At 42.5% G+C, this 13,791-nt stretch overlaps 1 protein-coding gene across 3 annotated transcripts in view; it reads right to left on the reverse strand.

Moving 5' to 3' along the window:
• TPX2 (TPX2 microtubule nucleation factor) overlaps positions 1-10,327 on the reverse strand; it is a 66,553-nt gene extending 56,226 nt beyond the window's left edge. Inside the window, exons 1-2 of one of the 3 annotated variants that reach the window (XM_037733440.1) lie at positions 10,228-10,299; positions 9,955-10,024 (exon numbers count right to left, since the gene is read on the reverse strand). The gene's annotated coding sequence lies outside the window, so the exon portion shown is untranslated. Of the gene's footprint in view, positions 1-9,954 lie in introns of all 3 variants that reach the window. The other 2 variants (XM_017514856.2, XM_017514846.2) reach the window with 2 other exon arrangements.
• Between the last annotated feature and the right edge of the window lie 3,464 nt (positions 10,328-13,791).

The following is a 13,791-nucleotide window of genomic DNA, read 5'->3' on the forward strand; positions in this document are numbered from 1 at the left end:
CTAAAAATACAAAACATTAGCTGGGCATGGTGGCGCGTGCCTGTAATCCCAGCTACTCAGGAGGTTGAGGCAGGAGAATTGCCTGAACCCAGGAGACGGAGGTTGCGGTGAGCCGAGATGGCGCCATTGCACTCCAGCCTGGGTAACAAGAGTGAAACTCTGTCTCAAAAAAATAATAATAATAATAATAGTAATAACAAAAAAAAGAAATAGCCAAAACATAATAATACTTTTTATATAAGCCATTATAGCCACATTTTCTGCCACTTGTAGTCAAAAGCAATCCCAACCAACAAAAGTCCAGAATGCCTGCTCTGGCATTTACCACATGTATATGACAATAGGCAAGTCACTAAACTCTCTGCCTACCTTCTTACCATGAACAAATAAGAAGATACTTCAAGTGCTATGAAATACACTATTGTAAGGTATTATCACTGCTGATACCTTTCCTCTTCTTGACCACATTTCTATTCAAAGGATTCTTAGTGAAAGATTCCTCAGTGACTGACAGTGGTTGAAAACCCCTTGCTGCAAGGAGGAAGTTTTCCTTTTCTTGTGAACAAATATACTAGAAGACATGGGAAAATCTTGGATTCCCATGATCTTAATGCCTAACTCAGGTCACTGGGAACACTTCCCAGGCATGAATGTAATGAAGACAATTAAAGCTGGGGGAAGGACGAGGCAGGAATGTAATATGTGGCAACCCCACTTAGCCTCAAAACCATGGTTTCACCAAAGCATGATGCTGAAAACTAACTACCTGGATAGTATTCCAATTTAACCCTTCACATACATCCTTTTTTTTCTTTCTTTTTCATCTCTGTTTTATAAAGACATAGGGTCTTGCTATGTTGTTCAGGCTAGACTCGAACTCCTGGACCCAAAGGATACTCCCTCCTCAGCGTCCTAAGTATCTGAGCATGGTGTGTGCCTGCAGTCCCAGCTAGTCAGGAGGCTGAGGTGGGAAGATCATTTGAACCCAGGGGTTCAAAGCTGCAGTGACCCACAATTACGCCACTACACTCCAGCCTAGGCAACAGAGTTCTCTTAAAAGAGAACAAAAACAACAACAAAAACAAGTTAAGCAGTATTTATTTCCCTAGATCTGTGTTTGCAGCCCAAAAGAAACTGAGCTTTCTGGAATTTTTATTAAATATTCTTGACAAGCAATGATTGTCTAATCTGCTGATTTGCGGAAATAATGCTTCCCATCACATGGCCTATAAACTGGCTATTAACTTACCCAAATGGGCCGGGTGCAATGGCTCACGCCTGTAATCCCAGCACTTTGGGAGGCTGAGGCAGGCAGATCACAAGGTCAGGAGTTCGAGATCAGCCTGGCCAATATGCTGAAACCCCGTCTCTACTAAAAATACAAAAACTAGCCCAGTGTGGTGGCATGCGCCTGTCGTCCCAGCTGCTCAGGAGGCTGAGGCACAAGAATCACTTGAACTCAGAAGACAGAGGTTGCAGTGAGCTGAGATTGCACCACTGCACTCCAGCCTGGGCAACAGAGGGAGACTCTGTCTCAAAAAATACAAAAAAAATTATCCAAATGTAACATATTCTCTTTCTAATATTTCTATATAGAACTACCAGCCTGGCCAACATGGTGAAACCCCGTCTCGACTAAAAATACATAAAGTAGCTCGGCATGGTGGCATATGCTTGTAATCCCAGCTACTTGGGAGGCTGAGGCAGGAGAATCACTTGAATGCAGGAAGCAGAGGTCGCAGTGAGCTGAGATCATGCCACTGCACTCCAGCCTAGGCCATAGAGTGAGACTTTGTCTCAAAAATAAATAAATAAATAATAATATTTCTATATAGAACTAAAAATGATTCCTGGGCATCAACTTAATAAAAGGGTATATACATTTGAAAAAGTAAAAATAATAACAGCTATTAATTTTTTTTTTTTTTTTGAGACAGAGTTTCACTCTTGTTGCCTAGGCTGGAAGGCAGTGAGTGGCGCAATCCTGGGTCACTGCAACCTCTGCCTTCCAGGTTCAAGTGATTCTCCTGCCTCGGCCTCCCGAGTAGCTGTGATTACAGGCGTCCGCCACCATGCCCAGCTAATTTTTTGTATTTTCAATAGAGACAAGGTTTCACCATGTTGGCCCAGCTGATCTGTAACTCCTGACCTCAAGTGATCCACCCGCCTCAGCCCTCCAAAGTGCTGGGATTACAGGTGTAGGCCACTGCACCCAGCCAACAGCTATTAATTAATAAGCACTTATGACATGAAAGACACTGTTGGCAGTGTCTGACATAGTACAGTATTAACTCACTAAAGCCTCACAATAATTCTATAAAGTAGGTATTGTTATTATCTTCATTCTAGAGTGAGGGAACTGAGGCACAGAGAGATTTACTACTTATTTGCAGTCATGCAGCTAAAAAGCAGTAAAGTCAGGCTTCCAAACTGAACAGAAACTGAAGGTTGTGTTCTTATCCACTGCTTCTCATATTTATTTAAAAATAGACATTTAAATAGATAAATAACAAATGCAATGGAGTAAGAGACAAATTATAGACAATAACTACCAAATACTATCTCCTGTAAGCCAGGCACCTTACCAGACACTTCACATAAATCATCTCATTTAAACTGCATTAACAATATACATGATAGATGTCTTTATAAATAGATGCTACCATCACCATTTTATAAATAAGGAAACAAGCTCAGAGAAGTTACACTATTCCAAGATCACCAAATTAATACATAGCAGTATTGAGTTTTAAAAGACCAGGTCTGTAGGATTCAAAAATCAGTGGTCTCTCTAATGCACAAGTTTTCCTGTAAACATAGCTTCAAAAAGGAGGTAGGTAATCAAATCATATGATCCTGTTAGACAAATACAAATTCTGTTCTTTACGAAAACTGAGCATCCCCGACATGCTCATAATGAAAACTTTAGCAAATTACAAATCCTGTTCTAAATATATTTGGAAAGCTCTGATCTGAATCTTCCCATAAAATAAAATCTTAAAATCCCTTGTTTCCTCTTTTTTCACATGTACTTTTACATATAAAGTTTTTCCTCTATGTAAGATAGAGGTTAGTGAAAACCTCTCAGTGATATTCTAGAGGAAATAGACTATGAAGAGGATTCAAGCAGCAGAAAACAGGCTGTCCTCTGAGGTCTAAGACTGCATTTGATTAGCAGGGGACAAAAGGTGATGGATATTAACCTAAGTACATTTAATCTTTAGGTGAAATTTTAAAAACAAAATCTTATTTTCCTAACATGATTTGTTTTTGAAAAAAGCTTCTTTTGAGATACATTTAGGTCTAGAACGGCCAACTCAGGAGACCATCCCCTCTCCCTGGAAAAAGAGAATAAATAAATACATATCCATTGAGAAGTCTGACTCTTTTCACTCTTTTCAATGAAGGCTGATAGCACAAGTACATTAAGAAAATCAAAAGTTAACTACTGGTTCATTTCGGTTTCACGACACTACCTGCCCCAGAAACAATAAATATTAGGATGTGAAACCTTCAAAAATTAAAGTCCACAGGGCCTAGTGGGAAATGGAACAGGCCAGAGCCAAAGGCGGCTGTTTAAATGAGAGAGCCCCAGGCATGGTGGGAACTGGATGCCTTCCTGCACCCCTTAATCAAGATTGAATTTCTGTCAACAGGTCTCACTAAAAAAAAAAAAAAAAAAAGCACATGCGTCAGCCACATTCCCCCAAACAAATCAAGCTGCCAAGAAAGAGAATCAGCTTCTCATTTCAAAATTATCTGAATCTACCACAGCTTCAGATTCTTGCAAAACTTTAGAAATATTCTGGACAGAGAAATAGCTATTAATGACCAACAATCCTACAAAGATCTAAGAAAAAAGCCTATCCTGTATGCTATGAACCAGTTAGGTTTCTCTAAAAAACTGCCTATTCAACGTCATCCCTTATATCTTTTTTTTTTTTTTTTGGAGACAGAGTTTCACTCTTGTTGCCCAGGCTGGAGTGCAATGGCAGAGCGCGGTTCACCACAACCTCCACCTCCAGGGTTCAAGCAATTCTCCCACCTCAGCCTCCCAAGTAGCTGGGATTACAGGCATGTGTCACCATGCCCAGCTGATTTTGTACTTTTAGTAGAAACGGGGTTTCTTCAAGTTGGTTAGGCTGATCTCCAACTCCCAATCTCAGGTGATCCGCCTGCCTTGGCCTACCAAAGTGCTGGGATTACAGGCATAAGCCACCTCACCTGGCCCATCCCTCATATCTCATATCCCATTTTTGTTTACAAAAAGTGAAGACTAAAAGGATATATATATACATATCTACCAGGCACGGTGACTCATGCCTGTAATCCCAGCACTTTGGGAGGCCAAGGCGGGGTAGATCACAAGGTCAGGAGTTCGAGACCATAGCCAACATGGTGAAACCCCAACTCTACTAAAAATACAAAAATTAGCTGAGCGTGGTGGTGCATACCTGTAATCTCAGCTACTCAGGAGGCTGAGGCAGGAGAAGAGCTTGAACCCAGGAGGTGAAGGTTGCCGTGAGCAGAGATCCCACCACGGCACTCTAGCCTGGGACTGGGACAGAGCAAGACTCCGTCTCAAAAAAACAAAAAAAAATTTCTTCCCTCCAAGAACACACAATTGAATGGGAGAATTCGAACAATTACAATACAGGGCTATCCTTGCTGCAAGAGGGCATAAACAGAGAGCGCTCTGGAAGTGCAGAGAAGAACAGGGTAAAGGAGGATCAGAGAAGTTTTCCTGATGGAAGTAACGCCTAAAAGATACAGACAGACCTTCGGCATTCTACAGGCTAAGAATGAACATTGACTTTTTCTAGGGTAAGAGATAAATGGAAGGGGAAGACAAATACAAATTAGGAAGAGTGCAGACAAAGCAATGTAACCTATTCCCACATTCATCTGAAATTAACCTCCCATTGCCTCCCATCTTTCTTCACTCTCAAACCAAAAATAACTAGTCTTGACAAGCTCTATAAATCAAAAGGTACAGGTTCAGAGCAGGTGGGGGAAAGCTGCAAGGGGGTGCATTCTAAGCAGGGTGAAATAGTGGACTACCAGCTCCTAAGCAAAACAAAGACTTTGGTGTGACAGATGCTCTCAAACACCTTGCTATTTAGCCTGTGAGATGTGACTTGGCTATTTCTATTAAAGTCATGGATTCTACTGGTAATATAATAGAATAAACAGAGTAAGTCAAGACTTCATTAGAAGTATAGTTAGTTAAGATGGTCCCATCCCAGGAAGTGCCATTTCCCCAGGGACATCCTCTCCTGCTTTCACAAGGGATAAGAGATCCTGTTACATTATCACAAGTAAAATGAAGTGGAGTTATTTTCATCTTACCCAGGGAGAAAACAGCTACATTTTTTTTTCTTGTACATAAGGGATTAGCAGCAGTCAGTAAATGGCAACATAATCCAACATGCAATTTTAACTGTTAATCAAAGTCACAAACTAAGTCTGAAAGAAGTTTAATGGACTGTGTTTCCACATTTATGTTTGCTAACTTCTATGCTGAAATTGGATCTGTTTACAGAAACAGATCTATGAAGCTTCCAAAATTGGGTCAATTTAAAATCCAATGACAATCCCTCACTGTCCAACACTCAGAAGTCAGCACAGGACACATGGACACTTGTTCTAATTCATCACTGCCTAAAAACTTCAAGCAAATATTTCCTATCATTTCTCTCCCAAACTCGTATGTTTCATATTGCCCTTTTTTAAGGACTACGAACTCAATTCTGCTTTAATTTATCCATAGAACTCAACAAACCATAATCTACCTATAACGAATAGGACCCAGACAGAAACCAGTGATGCTGTTTACTTCTAGGACAAATAATGACACAGAGCTTTGCAGAATACTAAAAGGAAATCTTAGTAGAATCCCAATCATATTCCAATGGTATGAAGCTGATATTCCAATGGTATGAAGCTGAAAAACTTTGTAATGGTTGACAATGGGGCTGCAGACTACAATCCTAGTTAAATACCAGTCATTTAATTTGAGATATCTACTCTTCAAAAGGTATCTGGTTTGGGGAATACATACAAACACCCAAACCCAACAACCTAATAAAAGTGTTTATTAGGTGCCTCACGCCTGTAATCCCAGTATTTTGAGAGGCCAAGGCAGGTGGATCACTTGAGGTCAGGAGTTCAAGACCAGTCTGGCCAACATGGCAAAATCCCATCTCTACTAAAAATACAAAAATTACAGGTATGGTGGCGCACCTGTAATCCCAGCTACTCAGGAAGCTGAGGCAGGAGAATCACTTCAACCAGGTAAGCAGAGGTTGCAGTGAGCTGAGATCATGCCACTGTACTCCAGCCTGGTTGACAGAGTAAGACTCTGTCTCAAAAAAACAAAGTGTTTACCTATGGATGGTGAAAGTGAAGAGGAAAGTAACAGGGTTGGAGGAAGATTTTAAACTATGATGCTTTTTGTATTCTTTTGATTTTTGTACCATGCAAATATATTACCTATTTTAAGATTATACATTTATGCCTATGTGAATATAAACTGTTTTAGTGGGTATGAAAATCAGCATAACCTTCCTATAAGGCACTTTGGTGTTATGTGTCAAGAGTCTTAAAAATATGCATTTTTTTTTTTTTTTGAGGTTGAGTCTCACTCTGTCACCTAGATTGCAGTGCAATGGCGCAATCTCAGCTCATTGCAACCTCCAACCTCCCAGGTTCAAGCAATTTAGCCAGGCTGGTGTTGAATTCCCAACCTCAGGTGATCCACTCGCCTTGGCCTCCCAGAGTGCTGGGATTACAGGCATGAGCCACTGCATCCAGCCAAAAATATGCATTCTTTTTGACTAGCAATTGCACTGGATAAAATAATATAAAGAACCACATAATGGAATACCACATGGCCATTAAAATTATGTTGTAGAAAAATTTGGCCAGGTACAGTGGCATGAACCTGTAGTTTCAGCAACTCAAGAGGCTGAGGCAGAAAGATCGCCTGAGTCCAGAAAATAGAGGCTGCAGTGAGCTGTGATCACACCACTGAAGTGCACACTCCAGCCTGGGTGGCAGAGCAAGACCCTGTTTCAAAAAAAAAGAAAAGAGAAGAAAATGTATTAATGACATGGGAAAAGACTCATAGCCTGATTAAGTTTTAAAAAATAACAAAAGTTTTTAGTGTAGTTTTTGTTTTTTTTTTTTAATGAAATACAGTTGGCTCTCCATAGCTATGGGTTCCATATCTGTGAATCCAATCAATTGCAGATCAAAAATATTTGGGGGAAAAAAAAACAAACTGCAAGGCCAGATGAGGTGGCTCACACCTGTAATCTCAGCACTTAGGGAGGCCGAGGCAGGGAGATACCTGAGGTTGGAAGTTCAAGACCAGCCTAACCAACATGGAGAAACCTCCTCTCTACTAAAAATACAAAATTAGCCAGGCATCATGGCACATGCCTATAATCCCAGCTACTCGGAGGCTGAAGCAGGAGAATCGCTAGAACCTGGGAGGCAGAGGTTGCAGTGAGCCGAGATCACACCACTGTACTCCAACCTGGGCAACAAGAGTAAAACTCAGTCTCAAAAAAAAAAAAAGAGCAAACTTTTACTACTTTGTCTTACTAAGTACAAATAGCATTGTCTTTTCATTTCCAAAGTAACCTCTAGATACAGTTTTATACCTTTCTCACTGTTCTTTATTCCCCTTTTACCAAGTTTTCCTACACAAACAAACAAAAATGTAACCCCTCCCCAGTTACCTATCCTTTTTTCAGAGTACCTTGGGCTGCTGATCTCTACATCTCTGTCTCAAACACAGATCTAGTCACAGAATCTCTTGGGTTATTAAATCTCTCTAAGGCTGGGTGCAGTGGCTCGAGCCTATAATCCCAATTACTTGGGAGGCTGAGGTAGGAGAATTGTTTGAACCGAGGAGGCAGACATTGCAGTGAGCCAAGATCGCGCCAATGCACTCCAGCCTGGGCGACAGAGAAAGACTCCGTCTCAAAAAAAAAAAAAAAAAAAGCTGTCTATATAGTCAATTCTGCTTCCTAACTTTACCCATAGCAAAGAAAATTAAGTATGTCAAAGGGCATTTAAATTTCCCCTCCTCTTTCTCCCAGGAACTCAAAGAGAATTAGGGAAGAGACCCAGAAAAGGCTGAAGGAAAATTAACCAGGGGATGTAGAAGATCCCTGTACATCTCCTGGTACCTAAACAAGAAATGAAAGACTCTCTCACATAATCCTGGACAAACTTAATTGCAATAAATTGATTTTATCAAGGTTGGAATACACAGATTTAACCATAAGGTTGGCCAAATAAACCCTATTTAGATCATCTGAAAGTCTAAACAAATTTACCAACCTAGTTGAATACAATCCAGTTTTTCATACCTGCAATTTTGTAGTCAATTCAGATAGTGCTTTCCTGCCTACTCAATTCAACAGGTATTTAGTGGGTGATCCCTATGACACCAGGATTATTTTGGTCCCTGTCTAACCAAACTGTGCTTATCAAGATTCAGACAAGGTGGCTTTGTGAAGCAGAGAAACACAAACTGGCTCTTGATCTCCCTCACCTCTAAACTGTCAGGACACTTACAAAACAGTAGAGCACTCAGAGGGTGTCCTGTCTTTTTCTGATTCTCACTGGTCAATTTCAATCAATCTTTTTTGTCCTCAAACATACCAGAAAACCTTTGAGTACATCACACATCTGTATACCCATAGAATCTCATGCCAATCTGAGCACACAGTACCCTCAAAGGTTAACTAAATGGCTGAGTTAGCTGGGAGCCACATAATTTTGATTCAAGAATGCCAGCTTAATATTGAACTAACTCATCCAAATCAACCAGGGCAGGGGGTGGTATAATACACTAAGGCTACAATACAAGAATATTCTTACTACAGCAGCAACCAGTCCTTGGTTTTTGTTGTTGTTGTTGTTGTTGTTGTTGTTGTTTGAGATGGAGTCTCACTCTGTTGCCCAGGCTGCAGTGTAGTGGCAGGATCTCGGTTCACTGCAACCTCCCCCTCCTGGGTTCAAGCCATCCTCCTGCCTCAGCCTCCCTCCCAAGTAATTAGGATTACAGGCACCCTCTACCACACGGAGCTAATTTTTGTAGTTTTAGCAGAGACAGAGTTTCACCATGCTGGCCAGGCTGGTCTCAAATTCCTGACCTCTGCCTTGCCTCCCAAAGTGCCAGGATTACAGGTGTGAACCACCGCACCCAGCCTAAATAGTCCTATTTTTGACAACATCTGATGAATGAGAGAAATTCAAAGAGAAGCCATAGGATGTCAAGACAAGGTAAGGGTGAACCAGGAAGTACACCAAGAGCTGGCCTTAAAACAAAATTTAGGAGTCAAAAATCCTTTTCAATCCTAAGTAGGCCTAATTTGGGGGAGTCCATGTTACTGAACTACTAGAAAATTATATGTGGGGGGAAAAAAAAAGAAGCTATATGTCAAGAAAACAGGGGGTAGACCAATTCTATAATATTATAACCTGGTTTGGTTTTCCTTCCCCCAATCTATAAATGTTATGAGAAAGGAAATGAGAAAGGGAATAATACCTGGTGATTCCACACAAAATGAGAGCTGGACAAATATGGATAACATAGAATCAACTTTAAATCCCAAATAGAAGACAACTCTAAGCGGAATTAAACTCTCCCTCAATTATGTTCTCACACCATCTAATTACCTTCCTGCTTTAGACAAAAGTTTTGAAATGTACTTGTTTGTGACTACCACCTCTGTTTTCCTCCATCAAACGCCACACTTCCTAAGAGCAGGGCTGCTATTTCACCCATTTCTCGAAATTTATCTAGATTCTAGGCCTCAGTTTCTTCCTCTGTAAAATTGGAACAAGAATAGCACCAACTACATTGGCTTGGCGAGGAAATTAAATGAGAGTTCAATGTTTATAACATGTTAGCATGGTAATAATAATTATCGTTACCGTTATTAGCCGACAGCCTCCCGCAACTCCTTTTCCCCTCCGTTTCCCAGACGTGCTTCACAGCAAAATCCTGTCACCAAGAGAAAGGTGGCCCTAAGCCTCCGCTCGCACCCTGCCCTGCCTGGGCGGCAACCGAGCACCGCAACCGCCTCAGAGGCCAGGCCTAGCGGCGCCAACGCCGCTAAAAGCTGGAAGGTGAACTCCAGCAGTTCCAAACTCCGGGAGGTGGAAGACCCGAGCCCTACTGCTCCCTCTTTTCTTCCCAAGGCTCACCTAGCCTCGCCTCAGCTCTCACAACGACGCGCCAAGCAACACTCCACTGGACTCATTCAGTATCGTTGAAATTTTGAACCCTGGCAGCCTAGTCGAATGCACCAATCAGAGCGCGGAAAAGGCAATTCCTGACTCCCGATTGGCCCCACAGAGCGCGGCAATACCGGAAGTCAGAAGGAGGCACAAGTGAACAACGCGGCCGGGTTCTCCTGGGAAGTGTAGTCTCCTGCGCCTGCCGTGAGCCCATTGGACCAGCCCTTAGGAGTGCATTACTACAAAGACCGGAGTACTCCGCTCCAAACAATTTGGGAAAGGTGGTACCAACTGAAGAGGTGGAGTCAACTTAGATCACAGAATGGCGGGCATCCTGGACCTCCCCAAGCTTTCAGGGAAGAAAATTCTTTTTTAAAAATTATTCTCGCTATGGTTGTGCATTATGCCTTGAAGGTTCATAGGAGTCCACTTCGTCTTAACATGGAGTCTCCTGCATGCAACAGACTCGCCCGTAGCGTCCTTCCCAGTCTTGCTTGAGTCTTTCAAACTCTTTACCCAGTCCCTGCCCTGACCTTATGAAACCCGCGGTTCGTTGGGTGCTTTATCCGGTTTTATTCCTTACTGCATCCCTGGCTTTATGATCCCCGTGTCGTAAAAAAAAAACAAAGGCTCGGAGAAGTTGAAAAAACATGTCCAAAATCACATGATAGATGGAGAAGATGGGATTAGAATGAGCTGTTCTTTTTATACATCATCAATAATTAATTAGATGCCCTGCTTGGTGACGCTCACCTGTAATCCCAGCTACTCTGGAGGCTAAAGCAGAAGGATCCCTTGAGACCAAGAGTTCCAAACCAGCGTAGACATTACGACAAGACTCCCCCCCCCACACACACAATCTTAATTTTTAAAAAATCAATTAGAAAATAGCAACAAGAACAACAAAACAACCCCCTTCATTATAGCAGCAAAAACTAAAGACCTCAAAAATTAAGCCTAGGCTGGGTGTGATGGCTCACGCATGTAATCCCAGCACTTTGGGAGGCTGAGGAGGGCAGATCACTTGAGGTGAGGAGTTCAAGTCCGGCCTGACCAAAATGCCAAAATCCCGTCTCTACTAAAAATACAAAAATTAGCTGGGCATGGTGGTGCGTGCCTGTAATCCCAGATACTTGGGAGGCTGAGGCAGGAGAATCACTTGAACTCCGGAGGCGGTTACAGTGAGCCAAGATTTTGCCACTGCACTCCAACCTGGTCAACAGAGCGAGACTCTGTCTCAAAACAAAACCAAAAAAAAGGTCAAGGCAATTGCAATGAAAGTCCCAGTGGGTTCTGTTCTAGAATTTGCCAAGTTAATTCTGAAGTTCATATGTTAGAGCAAAAGCACAATTAGTGACATCTTGAATTCTGAAAAAGATTGGGGGGAGTTGACATGCCAGATTTCACACATATTAACATGAAATTATAGTATATATATATATATATTTTTTTTTTTTTTGAGACAGAGTTTTGCTCTTGTTGCCCAGGCTGGAGTGTAATGGCTCAATCTCAACTCACCTCAACCTCCACCTCCCAGGCTCAAGCAATTCTCCTGCCTCAGCCTCCCAAATAGCTGGGATTACAGGCATGCACCACCATGCCCAAATAATTTTTTGTATTTTTACTAGAGATGGGGTTTCTCCATGCTGGTCAGGCTGGTCTTGAACTCCCAACCTCATGTGATCCACCCACCTCAGCCTCCCAAAGTGCTGGGATTACAGGCGTGAGCCACCAAGCCCAGCCTGAAATTATAGTAATTTTTAAAGTATGATGCCGGGCGCGGTGGCTCACGCCTGTATTCCCAGCACTTTAGGGGGCCAAGGTGGGCAGATCATGAGGTCAAGAGATCGAGACCATCCCGGCCAACATGGTGAAACCCTGTCTCTACTAAAAATACAAAAATTAGCCAGGCGTGGTGGCATGTACCTGTGGTCCCAGCTAGTCGGGAGGCTGAGGTGGGAAGATCATCTGAACGTGGGAGGCGGAGGTTGCAGTGAGCCTAGATCACACCACTACACTCCAGCCTGGGAGACAGAGCAAGATCCTGTCCCCCATCTGCCCCCCAAAAAGAAGAAGGAACAAAATTGTCCATCAAACACATGAAAAGGTGCTCAGCCTCACTATAAGGGAAATTTAAACAAGAAAGTTCCATTTTTCATCCATTAGATTAACCAAAATTAAGAGTTTCATAGTATCAGAAATTTGTAAGGTTACTCAGCAGGCAGGAGTATAGATGGGTGCAGACAACTATCGACAACCTTTTTTTTTTTTTTTGAGACAGAGTCTCACTCTGTCACCCAGGCTGGAGTGCAGTGGCACAATCTGAGCTCACTGCAACTTCCACCTCCCAGGTTCAAGCAATTCTCATGCCTCAGCCTCCCTGAGTAGCTGAGATTACAGGCACTAGCCACCATGCTCAGGTAATTTTTTAATTTTTAGTAGAGATGGGGTTTCGCCATCTTGGCCAGGCTGATTTCCAACTCCTGACTGCAGGTGATCCACCTGCCTCAGCCTCCCAGAATGCTGGGATTACACGCGTGAGCCACTGCACTCGGCCTATTGACAACTATTAAAACGTCAAGTATTCCCTGTGCCATAGGACTTCCGTTTCTAGGTTCCATTCCAAGAGATATGCTCATCCAGTCATACATCCCCAGATGCTGCAGCATTTATTGAGCACCTGCTATGTGCCAAGTCACCATACTAAGTGTCGGGCTACAGCAGTAAAAACACAGACAAAATTCCTGTCCTTGTGGAACTGTCATTCTAAGGGAGAAGACGGATGCTAAATGAGATAAATAAGTAAATGATCTGGTGTATTAGCAGGTGATAAATGCAAAACCGTTTGCTTGCGAAGTCCTGAAGTGTGGATGGCAATACAATGACAAAGGCAGAAGCTGGACAGGTGGTAGGGTGGACGGAGGGCAGGGGTCTGCCTGAGCTGTGGCTGTCTCACTTTCAGTACTCACATCACCTGACCACCAGGCATGTGCCTGCCAGCTTCGGGGTAGACAGGCTCGTGTCAAGGTGGGGGTGAAGGTAGTTTGCTTTATATTAGGCGGGAAGAGGCATCAGGGCTATTGTTATCTGAGGACTACTAGGCAGAACGTAACTGACCGAATGAATAAATGAATGAATGAGGCAATGCCAGGAGGCCAGGATGGGTGCATGAGCTTCCCAAGTCCTTCCAAATGAATAGGAGGTAAACCTGGTCCAAGAGTTTCCTCTCCTGTCATTTCATCTGCTCATTTTAGGCTGAGCTTCAAGTTCTCATTCTCTGTGAATGGGAGATTATGTGGTCTGAATCACCGAAGCAGAATTTTAGAGCTGGAAGGAAGCACAGACACATCTGGCCCACCCTATCTACAATTTCAGTTATCACCGAGGGAAGGGGACAAGAGTAGAAATAGGGAAATCAATTAGTAATTCATTGCAATGTAGTTGTGAGAAATTTTCACAAATAGGGGAATATTTCAATCAGCTGCCTACAGAATGGAACACTAAGCAGCAGGTTTTTTTTTTTTTTTTTTT

Source organism: Cebus imitator, unplaced genomic scaffold, assembly GCF_001604975.1.
Source record: "Cebus imitator isolate Cc_AM_T3 unplaced genomic scaffold, Cebus_imitator-1.0 Scaffold18, whole genome shotgun sequence".
Lineage (NCBI taxonomy): Eukaryota > Metazoa > Chordata > Mammalia > Primates > Cebidae > Cebus > Cebus imitator.